At 43.8% G+C, this 20,548-nt stretch overlaps 1 protein-coding gene across 11 annotated transcripts in view; it reads left to right on the forward strand.

Moving 5' to 3' along the window:
- HIC2 (HIC ZBTB transcriptional repressor 2) overlaps positions 1 to 20,548 on the forward strand; it is an 81,138-nt gene that overhangs the window by 49,932 nt on the left and 10,658 nt on the right. For 5 of the 11 annotated variants that reach the window (XM_074606284.1, XM_074606274.1, XM_074606275.1 and 2 more), the window contains exon 2: positions 15,454 to 15,597. The gene's annotated coding sequence lies outside the window, so the exon portion shown is untranslated. Of the gene's footprint in view, positions 1 to 13,647; positions 14,297 to 15,432; positions 15,598 to 17,684; positions 17,951 to 18,302; positions 18,415 to 20,548 lie in introns of those variants that run through there. The other 6 variants (XM_074606282.1, XM_074606281.1, XM_074606280.1 and 3 more) reach the window with 6 other exon arrangements.

Genomic DNA, 20,548 nt, shown 5'->3' on the forward strand with positions numbered 1-20,548 from the left:
ATTTTCCTGTCTTCTGTATGTTTGATACAAGCTGAAAGAGAACCTTGAAGAGTTCTTTCTTATTTTACTCCTGGTCACATGTTTGGTATTGTAACGTCCAAAAACTAAAATTAATTACGACCTTAGAGGCATACAGTCCAACAGTGAAATAGCTTGTAATTCATTTGAACTCTGAAATGCTACTGGTTAAAATTGTGCAAAACTCTCCAATAATTTGTTATATATTATTATCTTAAGAAAAAAACACCTTAGTTATGAGTCTGGTTCCTCAATAAAAAAGGACAGCTAGCTGGTTAATCATTGCTATGCACTAGATCACTAATTTTCTTCTTAATAACAGTAGGATTTTTGCCATTTTCCCCCACAAAACTTCAATTAAATAACAAATGCATTTGGTTTAAGGGGATGCTGTCTAGGATTCTATGTCCCAAGACAGGCATGTCACAAAATAGCTGTAGGTTGGAAGAACCTCTGCTGCATTAAATGGGAGTTGAGCATTCGGATGGAGGCCTGTACAGAGGCTCATGGACAAGAAATTCAGACTTTCTGAGTCTTCAGAGAAAATGCGCATGCCATTATCTCCCTATGGGAACACACCACTCCATCTGCATATACGCAGAGGTTGCTCATAAGAAGACCTGGTTTTCCTAAAGTCTGAAAATTTTGTTTGTGGAAAAATGAAGTGAATGACTGAACTCCTACATTGAATGTGGGGGTTTTCTTTAATGGCTTCTTAAACAATTGTTTCTGCATTAGATGCATTACTTGGTATGAAGGTTTCTGGAAGTGCACATTCACAGTTATGAAATACAGCTGGGCCTCCATTTGTCTGGTGGGGACACAGATCTGCTCTTGTGATTTGGTTTCAAGTTGCTCACAAAAGACATGACAGTGTATATTCTACGATCTCATGACAAATGTGTAACGTTAAGTGCTCTTACCAGGCTGACGGCTAACTGGCCAGGAAGTCACTAACACTGCGGCTGGCAAAGAATAAAGAAAACATAGAGATGCTAAATCTTGGGTATGGGAAACTGCTTAACATTTAAACTCCTGGTGTCTGAGAACATAGGGTGGCATCTGCAACAGATGTTTGCCCGATAATCAAAAGACCCAGTTGGTTAAAGAGTGAGAGTTCACCTGGCAGTTAATGCTGATTTTTATGGCTATGGACCTGCGACCTCTTGAAAACGAGAAATACCAGTAGTAAGAAGCGTACATGTTTCTAGGGGTAGATGGATTTTGCGGTCCTGTCATTTTTTTGAGAATGAAGTATCAAGGAATGGCCCTATTCTGGATTCATTTGAACAGAGATGGCCAGTGAGATGAAGAGATGACTGGGATGTAAAGTGTGAGAATTTAGCTTTGCTTTCGACCTGCATGGGACCGATGAGTTGGGTTCATTGAACTCACTGCATCACCCAGCCCTCAAGGGGCTATAAAGCAGAGGTGGACTGAAAAAGTTCTAACTGTGCCGCTTCAGAAGAAGTTCAGCTTGGCACTGCCTTCATCCCTGAGTGCTGCTCATGATGCCTGGGGCCGTCTGCCATAGGGATGAGCAGACAAACCTGGTATGTGCTCAAACCTGGAAATCTGAATTAATTAACCAGCGGAATAACTTATGGATGTGGTGGATTCCTCATAAATCAGGCTTTTCATCAAGATCGGTGCGTGCATTCTTGCTCGTGCACAATCTCTCCTAAAAGCTGTTGCCTGAATGGAAGGACTGATCACTGGAAAATGAGAGCACTTGTGCTGTTAAGGAGGAATAAGAAGGGAGGATCCTACAGGGCCCAGTGGTCCTCCACCTCTGAGGCAATGCATGCTGGTCGGCAGCTTCTCACATCTGTCGGTGCTCCAGCTCCGTGTTAAGTTCTACAGGATGCTTTTCATGAGATGGGTGGCATGGGGGCAGTTCTTATTCATGCTGAAGAGCACCTTTCTGTTGTGATGCAGAACTATACCTCAAGCAAGTAGCTCTTCTCTTTTTATTATTTGTGTACCTCAAGCAAGTAGCTCTTATCTTTTTATTATTTGTGCCACTCATGAAGATATGACACAGAAAATGCCGTTAATGCATTTGCTGCCCTAAAAAATTCCTTGTTGTCTCTTTCAGCTGCTTAGGCCAGCAGGTAGTATCCTCCAAGGCTTAGGGAAGAATTAGGTTGAAATTGACAAGGGGTCTCTCTCCCTGCGCTGACTTAGGGATGTATGAGGCTCACTCTCCTTTGTCCTTCCTTCATCCTGCACTAGCCATATCTGCCTTGTGCCCTGTCAGCGTTTTCTGCTTGGGAACGGCTGAGTGGACTTTGCTCTGTTAGCTGTGCATCTCTTTTTATTTAAAGGAGATCTTCAGAGTGTCTATTTGGCATAAATCAGTTGAGAATTTGCTGGTAGTAAGTGCAGAGGGGGGAAAGAAAGGAATATTGGAGCCCTTCATTCACTTTCTCTTGGCAGCGCCTGGTTCCTGCTCTTGGAGGAGTCTTTTGCTCGGTGCTGACTTCAGTCGGCCCCCGGAGCACAAATGCTCGGAGCCTGCAGTGGCAGGGTGGCTGTCTGTCTCCAGAAAGCCATGTGGCAAGGGGCTCCGCACGCTGCGGAGAGCAGCTCCCCCCGTCCAGGGAGTTACAGGATACCGCTGGGGGTAGCTACAGCTGGCCTGCACTGGTACTAATATAATCCCGCAGGACTGTGTCCGTGCGGCGCAAGTGTGACATGCGAGGTATTTAAGGAGACACACCTGTTCTGGGCACAGCCCCGGGTACTGCATGCCTCGGAAATGGGAGGTTTTTGTGGAGCAGGAAAGACTCCCATTTCATCCACAGGAGGGCTTTGCTTTCTTCTTTCTCCCTGGATTCACATTATTTTATAATTTCCTAATATTATGCAATCCTGTGGCCTGCTAGCACCGGGCTGTTTCAAAGGCCAGGCTAGCGTTTGCATTTGAACTTTTTTTACCTTAGCGTGTGATTCCAAAGTGATTAGCAGGAGAGAACAGCTTCTGGGCTGAGTGATGGTTTGGGTGTAACTGCTCCCAAGAAAGGGCAGAGAATTCGGAGAATGTCATCTATGTGCGGGGCTGGGTTTTTCAGTCCTTTAGATAGTTTAGATTTTATGTTGTGTTTACCTGTACTTTTATTATAAGGCCCCTGTCTTGCAATTTGGGGCAGTGAATTACATAAAAGTGGTATCATCTTACCAAATTTTGTACAAAAATATTTTGTCCCTTTGGTTTGAAATCTCTGAGTGGATTTCCCTCTCTTTCCCATCTGCCCCCCATCCCAAAAATTGTTGTGAAATGGCTACTTTCCATATGGAAGAAAAAGCAAACAAATGCAAAATCTTGTGGTTGCATAGTATAAAGAAGTTAACTTGCTAAGATTTTTATCTCTGTTTTAAGGTAATCTGACACTTGTTTGGCAGAAGATAAATTTTTTTGCCATTGAAATGGGGATATATTAAGATGGAGGGAAAAAAATGTCAGTCTGTCATATGGCTTGATTCCGTCTGTCTGTCTTGTCTTTCAAGTAGAATGGAAATTTTCTCTCAAACTCCTTTTTTATGTGCCTTTTTTTATGTTAATGTGGAATTTCCTAGTTTGCCTTGGTCTCACTCCATATGCCCCATCTTTCCATGGATTCCTGCCCTTGGTGAGGTTTTAAGTGCTTATTGGTTTGGGACGGCTACCAGGACTGGGGCCAAGATTTCTCCCGTACCCGATAGATTGTTGTGTGAAAATAGTAAGAACTGGACAGTCTTTCCCTCCCATCTTTATTTTAAATAGAATTTGACAATAAATATACAGTATGCCAACTATCTGTAGAACTAATAATGGCTGGTGGAAATAAGGAAGAGAGGGGTGAGAGGCATGTTTTACTCTAGGACCTGGTCGGTTTGGGCAGTTAGGTATTTAGGGGGGGAAAGTGGTTATTATTCCCTTCTATAGCAGCTCTGAATTCTGATGGGGTGGACCAGAATAAGAAGACCCTGACAGGACAACAGATTCTCCTTCTCAGAAATGAAATGCTGCTGGTAGGGGAGAGGATCTGGGCACGGAGACTCCTCGGCTCCAGCCTCACCTGTCTCACCGGGTAGGCTCACTGTGAGCAGGTCACTGACCCTTTTGGCAAAGGGTTATAAATCTGAGTCTTGTTAACCCTAACCTGAAAGATGGCTGCAGGGTGGCAAGACCCTCCTTGGGTGAGCAGAGGCGCCCACCAAAACCCGCAGTGCTCTTGAGTCCCTGTGCTAGCATTCACAGCTTGACCAGCCCCAAAGCCTCAAATTGTTTTCCTTCCTTGTGGGCAGACACATTTTGGTACGTATGAATGTGAAACTACCTTTGATTATGACACTAAGAAGCAGAATATCTCATTGTGAGGGACACATCACCCTCATCTAGCTGTGGTGCCTCCCAGGCTCGCTTTGTGTATCTGCACGTCACTGCGTTTTGCCGCACAGGTACAGCGTAAGGCAGACACGGTTCAGTGCCCTTGCTAGCTGGTAATGGTGGGTGCTCTCCCACCCCTGCCCCTACTGGCTTCGCCCAGCGTTAATCGATTCCCAACCTAAAACTGCGGAGATTTATTCTGCAGGGTTTTCTAGGGAGGTGGTTGGATTTGGGGCGGGGGGTTGTTCCATAACTGCACCCTGCAAAATGTCCCGGCCGAGTTGTTTCCAAATACTGGCATCTCTAGGGAAGGGGTTATAAATTGCTAATTTAAAGCCTGCAACAGGATAATTAACTAACCAGTTTGATGTAAATGGCTTAATGGGGCTTTACTAGCCCTTTTGAACTTAAAGTAGCACTAAAAAGCTAACTGTAAATACCTTCAAGGAAAGTACTGGCATGCGTGAATGGGAGGCTGCTTGGCTGTAAGGCGCAAGCCTGCTCGACCTGCCAGGAATCCAGTGGCCTGTGTGACAGCAAACATGGCAAGGAGGTGAGGGACCAACCAGGCACCCCCTGGGGAAGGCTCTGCAACCACCCTCGTTCTTCAGGAAGCACATAAACTCTGATATATCAGGCTTTCAAACCTGCCCTGCCTGCTTTGGAAAATTTAAATCACAACCTCAGTTTAAATGCAACTGTAATGAATTTCATCAGGATTGAAGAAAAAAAAAACAACCCTGAGGGGGAGGCAGCCACTACAGTCCACCCTAATTTTCCTGGAGTTGTATTTTCATTAAGGTCTTCTGGCAAGTCCAGGCAGAAACGCTTACTACGCTTTGTTTTAGAAGACCTTGTTACTGACTGAATCTGCTAAGACAATGTACTGCAGCCCTGCAGCAGATTCCAGTTTCTGATGTGTTTTGGGGACTTTCGGGAGGACCTCTGAACTTTCATTCTTGCTGGTTTGTTACAAAATTCCAAGGGAGGAAGTCAACAACTATTAAGCATCCAGAAATGAAGATCATTGCAAGTGGCAGCTTCTTGTGTAGTTAGGCATTGATCTCTCTTGTGACTACGCAAACTGGGGTGTCGGAGATGAGGATTTCAGGCCCAAAGGCAGGAGGAGTATTGCCCTCTGTCCCTCCCTCTATGGGAGAGAAGCTCCTCCTGGTCCAAGTGCTGCTCTGCTCCATCTTCTCATTGCACACGCACCACGCAGTGCCAGCAATAATTTGCAAGAACTTTCTTTTCTTCATTATTCCTCTGTCTCGCTACCATCTTTCACCTATTGCCAGCAGCCCTTCCTGGGTACTGGAGGATATTTAGGAGTTTGAAGCACAATTCTCAGTTACTACTGTGACCTCTGACACATGGGATTTGGCTTCGCAGAGAGCGTTGCTGCTGAGTGTTCCCGGTCCTTGGCTGTGCTTTCCTGCCTGCTCTGCTGCATTACCCCTGAAGACCATGAGTCTTTAAGGCTGAGCCACACCAGGGCTGATGCAGGAAGAGGGCAAGACCTAGTCTCTTCATTGGTGGCCCTGACTTGGACGGGTTAAAACAGATCATGATGCCTCATCATCTGTAATGATGGATCTATTTCTCTGTGGTTTTTTTTTTGTTTTGTTTTGTTTTTGTTTCTTGTTTAGTTTGGTTTGTTGTTTGGGGTTTTGTTTGTTTGTTTGTTTGTTTTTTTTCTTCCAGCTGGGAAGACAATGTACCCCTGGCAATGTTAATGCTGGCTTTAAAAAAAAAAAAGGCAGAAACACGAAAGCACTGAAGTCTGTTGTAGAGGGCAATGATGCAGGAGTGCTACATCTTATTTTAAAAACCATGTCTGACAGAGGATTCAGTTCTGCACTTTTAATTGTTCACACGTCTATGGGCCTATTGTATGCAAAGATCAATAAAAAGTGGCCTTTAGAAGAAGAGGTAATAACATGGCACTTCTTTGCTTCCACATGTTGACTGAAGAAGTTGGCACCGTGGCACTACCTGCTTGCTGTGTGTGGGTGGAAGCACAGTGCAGGATTAATTGGGGGTTGATTGTGTTGGCAGGGATCCGTCAGCAGAGCTTGCCCAGCTGCCTGTGCTACGCCGTAGCTGTTAATCCTTCATTTTTATGAGCACTAACCTAGATCACATATTTAAAAAAATCAAAAATGCACGCACTATTAGAGAGAGAGAGAAAGAGAGAGAAATACTTGCAAGCAGAAGAGCTCTGTACACATGCAGTGTTGACGGCTGGAGACTCCCTTCAAGGAAGGCCAGAACACCTTAGCGTGCCAGCTTTGATATCTTGGCATCTGACTGGGAAATGCAAATACTCAATCTTAATCCATCATTCCCACATGCTGACATGTATCCAAAGGGAACTTCTGTGAATGTTGTTGTTATTCCCATATAATTGCAGCTGCTGCTTTGCTTCCCAGCATCACTCCACCATGTGTCCAACTTAGTGCAGTGTCTTCCAGGCCTTTTATGCCAGAGCTTTTGGATCTGTTTCTCTCATGGGGAGGCAAAAGGTCATTAGTGAGTGTGTGCAGCAGAGGAAAAAACCTGTGTTTGGAGGGGCTGGGGTTGTTTTTATGAGGCTTTTCTCTTTCTAATCCCGCCCCCCTCCCCCTGGAAACAAACTCTTATCATGCGGATTTTTAGATTCCCTGTTTAGTCCTTTAAATAATATGATAAACTAGAAACCAAATGAACAAAAAAGGTTTTTCACACTTCCCAGAAAAATAAAAATTAAGTTAAAGAAAAAAGTGGATTGTAATAATCATCCGTTCTTTCACATGAAAGGCAGACAGAGTTGGGGCTCCCCTCTGAAGTTCTGGTGTGCTTTACATGTCTTCTAATAACCATACTTTTGTCTTTTATAATGAAGGTTTTACACAAATAATAATTAAAAAATACATATGAAGAAAGTTAGCATGACTAAGAATTTCTACTGTGCCATTCATCCTGTCGAAAGACCCAAACTCATTGGTCATTTTTGGGCACCTCAGTAAATTTCAGCACAGTTTTTTGTCCTATCTGAAGTTTTGCAGATCTCAGGGACCCAGTCTCTTCCTGGGGGAAGAAGTAATATTTGCAAAGTGGCAAAGCAGAATTGATTTTCTCAGCAATTTCACTCTTTGTTATGAATAAGTGTCTTTAAAAAAAAAAAACAAACACCAAAAAACACAAACTACAAAACGGAATAATCACCCTTCCAGTACACCTTTTGTTTTGAAAGCTACCAAACTTGACATGTCTATTTGATTTGGTGGCTCAAGAATAACAGGGAAAATGTGAACCGTAAACCACGGCCCAGCACTCTCAATGGCTACTGCTAGAGAAAGAACAAATTATGCGTAACAGTGCTTTCCTGACCTTTCGTCTGTTTTTAGAAACATGAAAAATTTAATCAGTACTTCTTTCCCGGCTGTTGCAAATAATAGAAAGTTATGTGAAAATTAGAACATAATGAAGACAAATTTTAGAGTGGTGTCTGCTGCAGGTCTTGGGTGCATTTGCTGAATTGCCTCCTGCTTAGAGAGCAGCTGGAAGATCCAAGTCCTTTCCCAACATGTCAAAACCAACTTTTTCGAAGGATGTAGTAGCTGTGCCAAAGCACCTTGCTTACTTGTAAGCAAATGCATACTATTGGGACTATTTCTGCCTGGGCTAGCATTCTCACATGCAGCTGGCTGTATTAAATCAATTTGATGAATTACTATATACTTTTAATTTTTCTACAGGCAAGTCCCTGCTATTTCTTGCCTGTACAAGATTAAATGGGCTTTTACATTACGTACCCTGTTATAAGACTTTAATTGTCTGGAATGGGTCTGTGTGTGCAATGACTGGTTGTGGAAGGCTCTGGGGATTTAGGATTATCATCAGGCTTCTTACACAGAGGTAGCAGAGAAATGTGTGTGAAAGCCATGTTAGCGTCCATGATGGAGGATACCTTACGATAAGAATGATGCCACTTTTTCAGGTTCTTTACAGGAGCTGACTGTTGTTTGAGCTTGGATTTTGGGGTAGTTTTCCTGCTGTTAAAACATATTATTTGAGTGAGGTGGTGCCTGCCAAGAAAAATGCCTGGAGAAGGAAGCACATTAACCCTAGATGGACTGACTTGATAGGTCAGAGAAAGCTGGATGGCATCAGAACATCGCCATGGCTGATGAGGCATATCTCTCCTCAAGTTCATGAGCCTCAGGACGTGCGTGTTCTGGAGCACCTGCGCTGTGGCATAACAACACCACAATTTATTCAGCCCTTCTCCACGACAGAACTGCGTGTGGCTGAAGAACGTGGAGCCGAAGGCCAGGGACTGAAAACAGCTAGATACAGGTGTTTGGGAATGCACAATGCCAAGACAGAGAGGTTTTAGTCCACACGTATCCTCACTAAACATACTTTTTGCATCCTCTGGGAGTCTACTGATGCTGTTACATGAGTGGGCTCTGCTGGAAGTGGTAATGATGTAAGAATTTTATTTTTTACCTTCCAGTCCAAGGAGTAGTATCAATGTTTGCTGCGGCTGTTAGCAGTAGTTTGTACATGTATCACTCCTTTGGCCAGATTCTGATCCTATTTATGTAGCTATAAAACTGCTGAGTTGTTTCATCTGTGTAACGGAGGTTTCAGTCTCTCGGGCTGTTTTGGTTTTTCTGTTTTGGTTCTGGTTGGTGTTTTGTTTTCTTCTTCAACCACTTTCCTTGCTGAGAGGGGAGAGCTCTAAGGGAAGCGATCCAGCAAACTTTTAAAATAGCCTTTTAGTGTGGGTTGGTTTTTGTTGGTTTTTTTTAACTCTTGCTCAAGCTTTTAAATACGTGAATTGTCTCTGTGAATTCTCATCTGAGTGCCTATGAAACTTGCCAGCCAAGCCTAAATCTTGCAGGAGGCGCGGCCACATTTGTGTTCCCAGAGCTCTCTGGCACAGACACCTGGTACACCTGCTAGTTTCAGTACTGTCACAACTTCACCCCTCATGCCTGTTTCTCTGGTACCTCCTGTTTTCCCAAGGTTATCTTCTATAAATAGAATCTGCTCCAGCTTTTCACTCCCTCACACCCATCCTGAGGAGAATAATTACCAATGAGGTGGTTTTAATAGTGCTGAAAGGAGGAGGGTGATCCATTCTGCTGTGCTCTTTGAGGCTTTTTTCTGATGGGAAATAAATACACAAATTGCTTAGCAATTTCCTTCAGTGACAAATGTAAAGCGAGTAGCTTTTGAAATACTTGAGTATTTAAAACATTTGATAAACCATGTATTATCTGAAGAATAAAACTGTAATTCTTTTGGCACCCACAGAATTCCATGCAAAGGTCTCAATCTGAGTATAAAAATCTAGTAATTTCTTTAATTGATGTTAGGCTGGTGGAGGTAACTGTGGTATCTAGCGTTCACCTCTCTAGCAACCAAAACCATGCTCAACCCAGGCTAGTAGAGATGCTTTGGGTGATGCAGCTATCTCTCAGCACATGGTACAGCAGCCAGAAGACGCAAACACTTAGAGCATTCATAAATCAGAAAAATTTCTCTAAAACAAAACAAAACAAAACCTAAATGAAAGCATATAAGGGTTTGAGGTGATGATGCTGAGTTTACTGTCCTTTAAACTATGCCTGCAGCAACACAGAGCTTAATGTCATATAAACCAAAAGAAATGAAAGAGAAGCTGTCTCTACAGGCTACATGATGCAACCGCTGAGCAACTGCTCAGATAGCAGGGTGCTCTGTGCGCAGTAAGTGCCTACGGATAGAAATGTTGTGTAAAGGAATCATTGCTGGCACACTGATGCATGCTGGCAAATTAGACTCTATTTGGCGGAAGGATAACAATCTACTACAGCTCTTTAAAATCATCCTTATTGTGATCACCTCATGATAAAACATTAATTTCTCCAGTGTAAATAAAAGCATAGCACATTTCCCAAATAATCTCTTAGAGTAAAAACAGATTGGTGCATAAGAGTAAACCCATTCAGAACAACCAGTCAACCTACAGTATTACTCCCCAGCGCTCAGAATGAAATGGGAAGGGTGGTACTGTTTCAGCTTTTACAGACACCCTCTTTGCTCGACTTTGACAATTATTTATTGCCACTAATATTGTCCTTTGTAAACTTATACAGTGCTTTATGAAGTAAGACATGTTTCCTATTTTAAAGATCTTATAATCTTGTGGGCTGATAAGGGGTGCAGATTATCCCTTGGATGTTCATAAATAGTATTAGCACTAAGAGTTTTATTGGTGCTGGCTCCTTTCAAGCCTGTGGCTCTTTCTTTTTCTTTAACAACACTTTCCTAGTCAAGTGCCGAAATAAGAATTTTAACACCTTGATCTTCCAGGCTGGAACAGTGTGGCCATTCTTTTGTTCTGCCTGTAGTGAAAGTGCAAAACCCAAGCAGCGTCCCAGTGCAGTGACTGTTGCTCTGCATGGGTTTAATCCACCGCCTTTGCTCGCCTCTCTCTCTGAGACTACAAATCTGGAGTTTGGGTGATGGCAGCAGAGAGCAAGCTTGGGAGGTTTGTGTGTGTGTGTGTGTGTGTTTGCACACACGCGTGATTTAAATAAACAAACAATGGAGCAGCAACTTCAACAAATTGTGAGCGGTGCTAATTTGTTATAGTGCTGTCTTGCCTTCTGGCAGTGTTGATTTAGGAGAAGCTGAGCAGACTGGAATGGATGCGGGGAGCCGCTGGCTCTTTGGCTCTGGGGTGTTATGTTGGTATAAAATGCTTCTAAGGGTCCTGTCCTGAGGAGCTTTCAGATTAGAGGGTAAAGCACATGCATAGGCTGTCAATCCCCTTTCAAAACCAAACCTCGGGCAAAAGTACCTTCCCCTCTGCCTTGCTCTTCTCCTTCTGCTTTTTTTAAATGGAGAGATGCTTTAAATCTTGACTCATGACAAGAGCCTGTAACTTGTGTGTTTTGAGTACTGCCAAAAAAATCCTTGACCTTGACAAGAACAGTGTGTTGGGAAGGAAAGGAGGAAGATGCTGTAGCAAAGTTTGCAACACCCCATGACCTTGCTGGGCTGCCTTTCGTAATGCGCCTCAGGCTGTAACCCCCAAAGCTGAGAAACTGCCAGAGAAGGCTGGCCAAATGCGCATGAGACTTCTGCAGCCCTGGACCACTGCCGTGCAGTGCTGCAGGATAAAGATGGCAAGATGGGAGCCTTGCTGGGAAGAGGTGGGTTTTGGAAGCCTACGTGGAATGACCTCCTTGCAGCCTGTGAGCTGAATTTAAAGTATGTCTGAAGTCTCAAGCGAAGAAGGCAGGGGAATAAAACAGTGAAAATGAGAAGTCATTTAGTGGAGGCAGCCAAAGAAACGAAGAATTCTGAAAATGAGTAATCCCTGCCTTCCCCTCAGGTTATCTTCAGATTTGGATACAATGCAGACAGTTTGCAAAATTTTGAGTCGTTGGGCCTTCTGCTTCTACAAGCAATAGTGGCTTTCTGGCATCCTCTCATTTGCCAGGCTCAGAGTTTCAGAAACGCTTTTTGGTGGTTGCAAAGAACCAAATATATGAGGGTTCAGGATGATGAGTTAAGCATCTGATTTGGACGGATTTTTGGCAGGCAGTACAGTCTTGATACTGCCAGGACCGGTTCTTAAACAGTGGTTTGCTTGAAAGACTTCACTGAAGTGAAGCATAGAGACAAAGATTTCTCTGGGAAGTACAGGGCTGAGTACATGGTCAGTTCTTGGGGGCGCGGGGGAAAAAAAGGTAGATAAAGTGCAAAAGGTGCTGTACTTAAGGCATTGTTTATTTATGTTGAGGAGAACTGTTGGTGCTGCATCTGTAGGTACAGATGAGATAAGGGAATGACATTTGGTCTTATAGAAGAAAATGAGACAGCAGGTTTTTTTCTGTGCTCGCTGGTATCTGCTATGTGGTGAGAGAGATGACATTTTGGTCTAAGGCAACTACCCATGTCCTTCCTGCACCCCTCAGCATGGAGCTTAGTGTTACCTATTGCAACAAGTTCGTATTAGCAGTAATCTATGCAGGTGCTCCTGTGCAGAGTGCTTCTCTGCAGAAAAGTTTGCCGAGTCCACGCAAGAAATAAAAATAAGCAGGCCAATTAGGAGTATCTTTGTATCAAACGCTCTCCCGTTTCTCCCAGTACTCCGAGGCCTTGTTTGCTCTAACAAACCCTGTAATGAAGGGGTCTGCGTCACAGTCACTAGTGGATTTAACACTCCCAGCTGTCTGCCTCATGCCTGTCCTGGAGATCCCTCCCCAGTTGCAGGGACAGTTAAAAGGGCCAGGAATTTGCTCCAGTATTGCTGCATTTCACAACTCGGCTATCAGCTTGTACCTGTGGTGACTCAGAGCCCTAAAGCAGAGCCATAAGACAGTCTTGGCTGGAAAAGGGTCATGACGTTCCTTCTCCACCGTGCTGTGTGCTCCTGCCCCCAGAGCAGTGCTCAGCACGAAGCTGCTGCTCTGTGCACTCCCCGCCAACTGTGGCCTACCATACCGAAGGACAGGGACCAAGCTTTCTAGGACCAGGAGCGTCTTCTCACTCCATGTAATTCATAGGGTTGTTGATTCTGCCTAACACTCTAGGATTAGCAACAATCCTTTAGTCATGTCCTAAATTCTTGCATTGTAAAGGGAGAATTCTGTACATCAAGGCTCAAAGGTAGCTGGGAAACAGAGGGATTTTGCATACCAAAGCAGCCTTAACTGGTGGATGGGTAGAGGGTATCCTTCCTCTCTTGTGGGCTGAGCTACTCCACTGAATATAGGGTATTTTAGAGCAATGAGGAGTCATTTGATTAGCATGGGACATCAGAGCTGCCTTTACTACTTGCAATGCAGATACAGTTGGAACTGAGCTTGCTGGGTTGTTGCAGGGCTGCAGAACAGCCCAACATCTATTGCTGCTCGCTAGTTTCTGAGGCTTTGTTTGTTTTGTGCCACTGCTGTGTTCCTGAGATCAACTGTGCTCTGCAGATATGCAGGAATTTTTAGTGCCTGGCTCTGCTTGACAAGATCTGCAACGTCCATGCCTCTCGTCTTCTCCTCCCACTAAAAGGTTTGGGTATTCCTAGGGTCCTTCATGTCAGCTTTGAAAATAAATGTACAATATACAAGGGCTCTGTTCAGGAATTGGCAGGAAGCTTCTTTTCTGACTGCAGTGTGATGTTCTAACAGTAGGAAACAGCTTTGGTTTAGGCAGTTCTCTGCTACTCTCTGCCCTAGAGGGGAAATACAACTATGGAGAAGAGCTTCTTGCTTCACAGGAGCAAATTGCTGTAATCTGGGTGTAAATCTGCATTTGAGCTACTGTCCAAGAAATACCTTTATGCAACATTCAGCCTTTCTTAAGCTGAGTATTGCTGGTATTGCTGAGTGTTTTGCAGAGTCCTGATGCTGGCAGATGCAGCCAGTAGTGGTACTGCTTGTACGCAGTCTAGAGTGTGCGATCTCTCGGAGAGGGGGGAGCTCCAAATCCCTGGGGCTCTTGCCCGATATACTTAAAGTTTCATGCATTTAAATGTGGGTTGGGCTGTTCATGTTGGCAGTGGTCAGTTCACACTAGTTGAGCAAATGCTCTTGGCTCAGCACAGCCCAGGTCAGTAAGCAAACACTTGTGTTTCACTTCTTCCTAGTATTGAGATTTAAACATCTTCAGTCTATAGCAGTCAAAACAGGGCAATCTGAATACAAAAGACCTATTAGTTCAGTGTGAAAGGGATTTAATTCCAGAACTGTGGGGACATGAATACAGTGCGAATGATGGGAACACTATCCTGGGCCGGAGTCCAGCAGATGTCCAGGAAGAACGAAGAACTATCTCCTTACATTCAGTGTCCTTTTCATGAAGACATTTTCTATTTCCCAGGCTAGTGTCCTCCTCCTCCTCTCTGATCCAACTACATTAATTATTGTAAGTCTTTTTCATTGGGCCTTTTATCTTTCAAGGTTGAAATGGTAATCAGTATTCGTCTAACTTTTTAAATGTAAGATTTCTATCTCCAGCAGCACAGCTGGAGACACGCAGCCATCAATGTGACAAGAGCTATGCAGAAGTTTCACTTCGCCATGAGGATCTAAAAACCTACTTTGAATCCCTGCAAGGCTGCAGGATTATTTCTGGGTTTTTTGGTTTGGTTGTTTTTGTTGTTTGGTTGGATTTTTTTCCCTCCACTAGGGCAGCATCACCACTTGTAGAGAGGGACCTGTGCTAAGCATCTACCCTAAGGCTGTCCTCCTTCATAATCCTGCTGGAGCTTATTACAGGAACTCTAGGGGAAGGAGGATACGCACTGCAGGGGATACACATACCCTAGGCTTGACAAGCTGATTGTATCTGTGGAATATGCCTTTCCCTGACATGGAAAAGATGCGATTGCTTTTTCCTTTGGGCAGGGAAGGGTGCAATTATAGATCTTAAGTTTGGCGACTCTCGTACCAGCTGCAGTTCACCATGCATCAACTTCATCTCCAGTCTCCAAGAACATAGATTAAATTACCAGTAAAGCATCATTATAAATAGGAGAGGGCATACAGTATTTTCGTTTCCCATCTTGCACCACAGATTTAACAAAAGCCAAAGGACCCTCTGGCTCAATGCCATAACATCTCTACAAGCGCAGGATTTCAAAGGGTTTGGAAGCGGGGCAGGGAAATGGGGACAACACAGAGGATCAACATTTAAGTGTTTCTTCCATTGCCTGTATGGTGTGAGGAACAAGACCATGAATCTCTGGCACCAGGCTTTTCTTGCCATAGAAGCGTTTCTAAATGGTGATATTTAGTTGCCTGAATTTCTGGGCAGAAGGAGGCTGGTGCAGACATCCTGGGATCTGCTGTTCTTCGATATATATGGACTGGTTCCCCTGAAGCTCAGTGCCGTTGGGAGTCCTGAATGAAAGTGGCCAGAGTCATCAAGAAACTTGCAGAGGCCTTCTGCTCTGTTTCCGCCGCAGTTCTGGGGAGATGGGTGGAGGGGAGGTTGTTCTAGTAGTTACATATTTAAGGCAGGTGGCCGTTTTAAAATGTACATTTCAATTTTGATTGCAGTTTTTTAATTGCATTTAACAGCGTCCCTGCTGGTTCTCCATTCTGCATCCGTGCAGCCACGTTCTATTGATGGCCTGTTGTGATTTCAATGGAACATCATGGGATGTACCTGGCACGTCGGGCAGCACTGGATGGAGGTGCCTTTAGCCCAATGTACCTGGCATGGTAAGCGGCAACCAAGTGGTTAATCTGCATTCTACTGCTTGTAGTCTCAGCTTGTATAGCAAAGTGTTCCTGCTTTGCTGCAGCCTTGCACTAACTAGAAATCACTTTGCTCTCCTGATGTTAGTGCTTTCATGCACACAGGGCCCCTACCCTTTTCACCCATGGAGATTCCCCTTCCCTGGGCAGTTTGCCATGCAGTAGAGAAGGGCCGAGCCATGTCAGGCTCTCCTTGGTATTCAAGAACAGGAAATAGAAGGGACTGGGAAATCATCTGACTCTTTTTCTTCTCTCCTTTTTGGGCCAGGAGCTGGTAGCAGCTGAGCATGTATTGCCCACATACCTAATGTCCAAATGTTGCCGTACAGAGGTACCAAACAGGTGCTTGTGTCCATATGCAAAGCTATACCATTTCTGCGGGGGTCCTGCAAGAGCTGCTTCAGGGAGCCAAGAGGGCAGTTCTGCCTGGCCCTAATTGGAATGGAACAAACTAAACGAGCCACTTTAAGTTTGCTGAGGCGGTATCCTCTGCAAAATGATCCTCCATTCTCCTTCTCCTTTCCATGTCCACACCTGCAACATCAGCTGCACATCCTGCTCTGTCCTGCATGTCGCTTTCTCTCTCTTCCCCAGCTCTGCAGACCTTTCCCCGAGTACCCTGACGTGTTGGTCTCACCTATTTTGAAGTGGGAAGTATTCCTGTGAGAGAAACAAGGGTGCTGTATCCTGTTTTCTGCTTCAGATGATCTTACAGAGTTTTTGCTGCTCCGCTGCCAATGGTGAAAATGCATGTTCTTGCCTCTGCTTCCGAGTTCTGCTGTCTTGCCTGCTCACGGGGGCTGGGGATAGGGAACCATGTAGGCTAACACAGTTCCTGCATTCCTCCCTATGCCTCCGCTGCTCTGGAATGTGAATACCTTTAGAAGGCATGGGATAATGACCTGCCAGCTGCAGCTCCTGGGGGGAAGGTTAGTGGCCATGACGTCCACTTCACTGGTACCTCAGAAGAGTCCTGGAAATATGTTCTGCTGGGATGTGGGGAGAGGAAGATCAGACAAGCCAGTGAGCAACAGGAAAGCTCTCTTCCCAGTGGGGGCTTCAAGTGCTCTAAAAAAGTTAGTTCATCTGAAACTGAAGGGTGCAGAAGTCATCTGTTTCAGTTTCACCCAGATCCAGTAGCAGCTAGACACAGAATTTTTAATGTCAGAAGTAAATTGGTGGCAGAGAGCAATGTAGGAAACGATTTATTTTGTTCTTCCCCGTGCTCACTGCTGCAGTGTCTGCTCAGTGCAGCAAAAGATGGAGAAATAAGCAAGCAGGCAAGCCACTGTCTTTCCTAGGTATATTATAACATGCACAGTAGGATAACGCTTAGCAGCATCTAATTTGATACATCACATCTAATCTATTTGTTGGTCTTTATCTGCAGTACTGTTAGTTCACTGTTCAGGTGCTCGGTGTCTAGCTTCTCATCCATCCACAAATCCTCTACATGAAATGAGTGATTCCTTAGATCTGTTTTTGATTGATTCTTTGCTTCACTGGTGTTGCTTCTTAAAAGGTAAACAATATTCATACGCTGCCATCTGTAACTCAGAGATGAAACAAAACAGCATCTCCTGCCAGAGGTTGCTAAGATAACACATTGAGCATTCATTCGGCAATTACTTTTAGGAAGAGACTTAGTAATATTAAAGAGAACTAAATCTGTAATGAATATTTAGATTTTATACTATTTAAAGGGGTGAAGGAATTCCTGTTCTCCTGTACTTTGGCAATCTAATTTTGTGTCATGTCCAGAGTCTTTGTGGAAATTGAGAAAAAAATGTTTTTCCTGCTTTGCAGCGAGAGCAGCACAGCTCCTGGGGCAGCCTGTGTGTTCTGCAGTCTGCCCGCGGGATCACGGTGAGCCCCAGGCTGGGCACAGCAGCTCGCAGTTACCTGGCCTCTCGGGCAGTATTGCTTATGAAGATGCTATCGGCTCTTGGCTTGGGAACCTTTGTTTGATGTGTGGCATCTGCTTGCAGCATTACTGTATTCTGTGATTTGTGCCCCGTATTTTTCATGTCTTTGCATGTACTGTGTCTCAGTGTCATGGATATGGTGGAGGCAGTGAGGATCCTCAGTCTTGCTTCATTCCCTACTTGCACAAGAATATTTGAGCAGGTTCATTGCTCTGAAAACTGTCTGTCTTGAATGACTAGAAAGCAACCCGAATCTGAAAAAAGACCATCTCTACTGCTATCTGTCCAAAGCCTTCTGTGATCCTGTTTCAAATGCAAAGGAGTGAAATTTTGCACACCAAATTCAACAATAAAAGACTGTGGCCCTAGATGGACATCTACATATTCCTGAGGTCAGGGGGGTGGTTTTTTTTTTTAAATTTTTCAGGGTGCTTTGGGGCTTTTGTTGTGGTGGTGGTGGTGATGTTATCCAAATGTTCAGGGATTGTTAAGAGCCAGTCTCTGCAAACTAATGGATAGCAAGGTCGTTCTAAGGCTACACCTGCCATTTGTTTGGGAAGATCTGCTACCTTTTATACTGGATTTAACTGCGTAGTTGCCTTTGGTCCCATGCTTTCAGACAGAAGTGAGATTTTAGGAATGCCACAGATTAAGGAATAATGCCCGCTTCTCTTTGGCTAACAAGTTTTCCAACACACTTTTCCAACCTCTTTTCCCCACATCTGAAATTCATCATTGCTAAAGAAGGGTTTGCAACTGGTCAGCTCTGGAAAATATCTGGAATGGACTTATTTTTGTTCAGGACTGCACAAGATACACAAGCCAGGCTGATGCTGTGAAGCTTTTGGTAACAAAGGTACGTCAGTCAGAGGTGTGTTCTCTGACCCATGTTGCTGTCCTGGTAAAAGCCCTTGGTGGGAAATTCTGGCAAAATTTTAAACATGGGGTTCTCAACTTGGCTGAAGGTTTTGCTGCCTTGTTTCATAACATTCATTCTGTTGGGGTTGCTAAATCCATGTTGACTTCAGCTAACAAACTCAGATTTGATAGGCAGTGTTACAGTGCTTAAACCTGACCACTGCTTTTAAAATCTACTAAAGGAACCTACCTCATACTTATGTCCTACTGAACATGAATACTTCTGTAAAATTCGACATGTGAGATAAACAGGGGTAATTTAAACAACTTGTACTATGCTAATTTTTATGCTGCAGAACATATGAGGTTTAATAATAATACTATCTTCCTCATGAAGGTCAGTAGAAAGCAGAACTATAATTGTACCCGTTTCCAGGGCTTTCCCTGCAGGCTCATTACCTGGCTTCAGTATCATTTAAGGCAGAAAGAAAAAAAAAAAAGAAAGAAAGAAAATCTAAAAATATTTCCATTCGGTAGCGCAGCAAGCCTTGACTCTTTGCAAAGGCTTAGACAAACACATATATAGAGATTTCTAGACCTCTACTTCAAGTGCCACATGAATGGGAAATAAGCTTGCTTTTTTTTTTTTTTAAATTAGTCTGTTTAGACAAAAAATATTGTCTGTGCTGTTTCCTTTCCTTTCCCATATTTGTCCTTTATGGAACACTTAAAATTCATATCCAGGGATTTTGTTTGTTATATGCATGGAAAAGCACCGCACCATTATGTTTGTAGTGAAAATAAGGGTAGTAGTAGGCTGTCTCTTGCTATTCTTGAGCAGGATGCATTTTTATATATATAAACACTGTGTTATGTTGCAAGCCATGTTTTTGTCCTTCCCTATCAATGTATCTCAGTGACCCAGAAGTAAGTGCTTTTACTGGCCTGGCTAGATAAAAGTGGGTATTTGGTGCCTCTGTGCTGTTGCTTCTTCCTCTTAATCAGCAATTCTGGAAGCAAGCCACTAGAACCAGACGCGTTGCCTGCATGCTGCAACTCTGATGTAACTAATTACAGCAAAACTTTGTTTTTAAAGTGCTCAACACTGCTCAGTGGTGGTAATCCCTGTCTCTATCGCGTTTTTGTGATGCTGCAGCACGAGTTTCAGAAAGAGAAACACTATAGATGGAGAAGAAATAACTGGCTAGCACCACGGTGGCAAGCCTGTATTTCCCCTTTTTGGTTGCCATCCGCTCTAAAGCCAGCCACCCTTGGGAACAACATTAGTGTGCACAGCGGTGAATCCACCATCTTCTTGGGTTCCCATCTGTTGCTGAGACAATACAGAACAGAAAAGTAGAGCAGCTGTTTTAGCTGTGGGCCAAGGTGAGGAGCCACTAACGTCTGTGCAGATACTGAACTAGGTGCTGGTGCACGGAACAGGGGCTGCAAAATTCTACCAAATGTGTAACCAAGTACCAGGCTGACCAGCTAACTGAGCGAAAAATGCGTCCTGTGGAAGAAGGGAGGCACTTACTTGGCAGATCCATTGGTAAAAGTAAAAGCACCAGACTAGTCAGACGCTGGAGAAAAAATTGCATTCATCTATTTTTTGATAACTTTTTTCATAAAGCAAAATCTTTTTGGTGTGCAGAAATGGACGATGTAAACTTACCACCTTTCTGCCAAATTAAATCTTTCTATTTATCACCAGTTAGTGAGAATCAGATTTGACGGAAGTTATTTTTAATATTGACAGTATCGCTCCTTATTTCATTTTCTTGTGTACACGTACTTTACACAGAGGAATGATAATGCAGTCTAATGCTTCATCATTTGAAATTTGATGGGACAGAATGTGGTAATGGGACTCACAAGCAATAAAAACATTAACCATTAACTGATGGTGATTTTAAGAGAAAATTTAAGCTCTTCATTCCTATGGACTTATGGCTTGCTCCTTCAATAAGAGGAATCTGTTTCAATAATACGATGAACTGGGAAAAGAAGAAAGGAAGTGGAAGGCTAAAGGTGGCTGGTATTTAATTCCTATCATTTGAACCTCAGAAACTATTTTAAATCAACCTTAACAGATAAATGCCCATTATGAGTAGTCGTTGGCAATTTCAAAC

This window comes from Larus michahellis, chromosome 13 (genome assembly GCF_964199755.1).
Source record: "Larus michahellis chromosome 13, bLarMic1.1, whole genome shotgun sequence".
Lineage (NCBI taxonomy): Eukaryota > Metazoa > Chordata > Aves > Charadriiformes > Laridae > Larus > Larus michahellis.